This window comes from Stomoxys calcitrans, chromosome 4 (assembly GCF_963082655.1).
Source record: "Stomoxys calcitrans chromosome 4, idStoCalc2.1, whole genome shotgun sequence".
NCBI classification, from domain to species: domain Eukaryota; kingdom Metazoa; phylum Arthropoda; class Insecta; order Diptera; family Muscidae; genus Stomoxys; species Stomoxys calcitrans.
In genome coordinates, this window is record NC_081555.1 from 63,574,540 (window position 1) to 63,579,722 (window position 5,183).

Here is a 5,183-nt window from a genome sequence, read left to right on the forward strand (position 1 = left end):
CTTCAAGTACCGGATTGACCCGATGGAATCTTTCATCGGCAAGGGCTACCGCCTCAATGTACGTGTTCGTCTTTTTTCGTCATGGGAGAGGCACATCCCGGAGTGCTTTCTCTGCACGCTTCTGGTCCGTGCCGGGATTGAAAAGAACCCCGAACCCTGATTCTGTTCAGTTTGCCAGAACCGCCTCCATCATCGGTCGGTGTCGGTGAGGTGTAACTGGTGCAGGTGTAACTGGTGCACTTCACTATGGGAGTATAGTCATACTGGATATGTTGCAAGGTGCTGTGCGAACATAGCCAGCGGTGGATCACAAGCGTCGTCGTCGTCGCCTTCGGTGTCCTCGTCGTCGGACTATGTGACCCCCCGACCTCTCCCGTGCGGTAATATACGCAACGGCAGTATCCCATTCTCATCATCAACCAACCACCCGACTTCATAACCTCTGAGCGCCGGACGTTTATCAATCAGAAGAAGGCCGTTTAGGCTGGCTTCAGAGAGTATACCAATCGCCGCTTCAGTGAACTACCACCCCTACGGATGTGCTAGTTGCCGAGAGGAAATTTCGAGACATCGTTAACGCAGCAGCCGCTCGCTTTATACCAGCCGGTCGAATACACCAAGTGCGACCCAATTTCTCGGCGCAGGCAATGGTATTCGCAGACGAGCGTGATAGGATTCGTTGTATGGACCCCACTAACCCCAGAATCAGAGAGCTGAATCTGGAAATAAAAAGGGTAGTCAACGAACATTACCGGAATTTGTGGCTGGAACACTTGGAGCAATGTAACTTAGGCACCGGTTTAGGGAAGCTATGGTCTACTGTTAAGTCACTCTCGAAACCCGGTAGACGGGATGACAATACCTCAGTCACTTTTGGCGAAGTAACCGTGACTGATCCTAAGAGATGCGCCAGGTTGTTCTACCGTCAATTTATTGTGCAGAGTGACAGGGCAAGAAGGAGAGCCATTCGCCGTATCCTGGTCTACGAGCCGATGGACAGCCATCACAATTTACCGTGGGCGAAGTTACGAATGTCACCCGTGGCGTCAAATCATCCAAGACATTGAGGCCCCGACGGAATCTCTACATTGATGTTTAAGAATCTGGATTCACCCGGAGTGGAGTACCTTACTACTGTCATCAAACTGTCTTTGAACACTCTTATAGTTCCCGATGTCTCGAAAATGGGCAGAGTGATACCGCTATTGAAGCCTGGATAGGACCCGAGCTTGGGGGAGTCGTACAGACCGATCTCCCTTCTCTCACCAGTAGCAAAGAAGCTTGAGGCATTACTCCTCCCGAGCCTCGTAGGAATATTTTCATTCGCCGAGCATCAACATGGATTTCGAAGACTGCATAGCACAACAATAGCTTTGCTTTCAGCCATCACCACACACATTTGCCGTGGCTTCAATCAGCCCAGGCCATGTGATAGGATGATCCTCGTGACACTGGACCTGTCGAAGGCATTCGACATGGTCAGCCATGCCAAACTATTTGAGGACGTCGCCAACACGTCCCTCCAGCCAGGCTTGAAACGCTGGGGCGCGAATTGTCTGTGTGGTCGCCAGTCATTTGTGGAAACAGGGAGTTCGCCAAGTTGGGACGATATCTCCGGTACTGTTTAACCTCTATCTATCCTCCATTCCAGACCCTCCAGACGGCATAGAGACCGTATCATATGCGGACGATTGTACGATCATATCATCAAGCCTACCACCCATTGTAGACATCTGCGATAGGTTGAACGTCTACCTCAACGAACTTGCCTCATATTTCGCTGCAAGAAATATGAAGATATCTGCCACCAAATCTTTAGCCACATTGTTCACTACAAATAAGCGTGAGAAATTATTCCGAACATCATGTGTCCCAAAATACTTGGCGTCAAATTTGACAGCTCTTACACATTCTCTTCAGATGCCACAGCAATTTGCAATAAAGTCAAAGGTAGAAACAAGGTCCTCAAGTCACTTGCTGGCAGCACTTGGGGTGCATACAAAGAAACATTGTTGACGACATACAACGCAATTGGCCGATCTGTGGCAAGTTATACAGCGGCAGTGTGGTCTCGTCAGCTTTGTGACACGCAGTGGAATAATATTCAGATATGTAAGAATGCCACCTCCAGAACTGCGACGGGCTGTCTCAGCAAAACGTTTTGGGCTGTTATCGCAGAGACCATCCATATCATCATCTTGTGGATAGATTTCCACCGCCCAGAAGCCTTAAGGTAGATCTACATGATCTAGAGCGTGAGGTTCAGCGCTACAGGAGCGAACATCTAGATCAAGCGGCATTCATGCAGATGCGGCAAATGGCTACCGGGTGAATCTAGTCCTTGGAGAACGACCGCCTCCCATTGCACCTGAAGAAATTGACCTCCCTGGGTCTTAACACTAAACAGAATCAAGCAGATGAAAGATAGACCCAACAAACTCCTACAACAACAACAACTATGTTCGTTTTTCGTAACATATTTTCGTAACCACTTTTTTTAGATAATAGATTTTGAAGCAAAAAAACTTGCTGATTGCACTCAGTAGGGCGTTTCCTCATTACTTACGATTACAAACAACAGTAAGATAAGTCCAAGAACCTTTGCAAATGTCGCTGGGAACAGCTTGGTGATGACAGTTTTCGACGAGGGAGAAGAACAGGGCTGTATACCTAGGAATAATTGAGGTGGGATAGTCAATGGACTGTCATAGGTATACTCCGATGTCGTTGCGGAATTTACTGCGTCTCCTCCAGTTTGTGACGATGCAGGCTGGTTTAGGGGCCGATACAGACTAATTGCCTTTATCTTTGTGCGCTAAAAAAGATTGATGAGATCTGGCCAGGTGCAGCACAAGATTTAGTCAAGAAGGAAAATATTCCTTCTCGACCAACGGCGCATGCTTGGATACCAAGGATTCTCTCAGATCCTGAATCGATACTTGGTAGACTAAGGGAATGTAATCCCAATCTTTCAATCACCGACGGGTAGATTGGATGAGGCTGATGGTGACCGGAGACATGCAGTATTGGTACTCCACTCCGGCTGTCCGGCAGACCTCAACAAGTCTGAAGGGGTTGTATCCTACGGATTCAACAAGTTGAAACTGAAGGTTTATAGAAGCGGTGGGGTTGGGGAATCAGGAGACAACTCAGCAGTTATTGCTGAACACTTGCCTTAAGAACTATCGACCAAATCGCTTAGGTCTGGCGGATTGCAAGAGACAGAAAATCCCCCCACCACAATCGAGACAGATGGGGATGACATTGAAATGGGACCCGACAAGCCCTGTGTGGGTGGGTCATCCGGTTGGACTGGACTCAAGGTGTGCGCCAGTGGGGAAGCACGGAACTCAAAAAGTACTTCCGCAGAAGCATCTAGTGAAGCATCTAAGGAGGAATCGTCCACATCACAAGTGCCCGGTGTCCTGCGCAAGAGTGGTTCCACAGCTTTCTCACCTGCCCCTGGATGTTTACGGAAGCTCATCATGACAAGTTCTAACGAATCTGTCAGGATGAACTCCTGTTGGAATCAGAAGACGAGTCTAACACAATAATGGTGGAAGTTCTGAATCCTGACTATGGTCCGGTTTCTACAGATAAATCTCCACCATTGTAAGGCCGCTTCGGCGGCACTAAAGGTCGTCCCCATGGCAGGGGGATTTGAGTAATGGGGTGGGTGGGTGTTGGAGTAATGGTTCATGGACTAATAATTCCGGGATTTAAGCTTCTCAAGGGTACTTCTAATGGGTAATAGAGAGCCTGTATTCTTGCAAAGAGTAGTCTAAAAGATTTTTCTTCTTCCGTCGCTAAGCACTGAAGATTTAGTAGTAGTCAGCCTTGAAATAAACAAGTCTCATTACTGGCTGGCTTCCCTAAATATGACACACGATTCAGAGATACCGCCTTCAAACCTTAAGTCGCTGGTTGAAGCCGCTTCTGTAGGGAAGAAAAGCCTCATTGAACGAAGTGATGCTAATGCACATCACCAGATATGAATATATTATTAGTTGCAAGCTGGCGATTTGTATTGTATCGGTAGATCTAAGCGCAAGAATATGCGACTGGGATGTGTTGGATGACCATAGCTTCTCTGATCATTATCGTATTAGTTGCAGCCTTGGAGAAAATACTGCAGAAGTGGTCTCTTGGCTAAATAGAAGAAAGGCGGATTGAGATAAATTTCGGCACAAATTCTGCACTTCTATCCCTTCCAGACCAGAAAAGGAAGTGGAAACTACTGGATATAAACATAGTGGTCAAGCGGATCTCGAAGGCCCTGAATGACTCGTTTGTGACAGCATGACAAGCTAACCGGCAAACAGCGACCGCCATGGTGGACCCCAGAGCTGATAAGTCTAAGGAAGGACTCTTCAACAGAGCAACAGAGAAAAATCTTCAACAAAGCAAAAGCCACAAGAGCACCACACGATTGGGACATCTATAAGGCTGAGCTAAGAAATTATAAGGACGAGCTGAGAAAGGCTCAGAAAAAATCCTGGGTAGAATTCTACAGCTCCGTGGAGGATACATCTGAAGCATCTAGGCTACGGAAGGTTCCTTTCTCGAGACGTTTTAGGGTGGGGTATATTCAGAAGTCAGGGAATGCATGGACATTGTCTAGTAAGGAAACACTAGAACTACTCGTTAATACACATTTCCCGGAAAAAACTCCAACGGACAACGTGGCAACGGCAAGAAAGGCAACTCTTGCCATATACACCTGCAAGAAGGCCATTGGCAAAAGTTGGAGGTTTAGACCGTGTGTCATCCATTGGGTATATACTGCAGTTGTCAGCCCAATAATACTATATGGTGGGTGGTCTGGTGGATGGCGCTTCAAAAGTCTTCCTACTGCTCAATACTTAACTGGATCCAAAGGATGGCTTGTTTGTGGATCACGACACCATCTAAAGCACTGAATTTATTGCTACATCTTATGCCTCTGGACATTGTGGTTAGACAAATTGCATCGCACAGCCGTAAGGTTAAGGGAGATTTCTCACTGGTCATGTGGCGGCTACGCACACTGTGTTATTCTTGGTACAATATCCGATGTTCCAGCCAGTGTGGATTACACCCTACCTGAGCGGCTTTTTTATAAAAAGTACTGTACCACTATTCCTGATAGAACCGATTGGAACTACGATATTCCTGGTAACAGAAGTTACATAGACTTTTATACG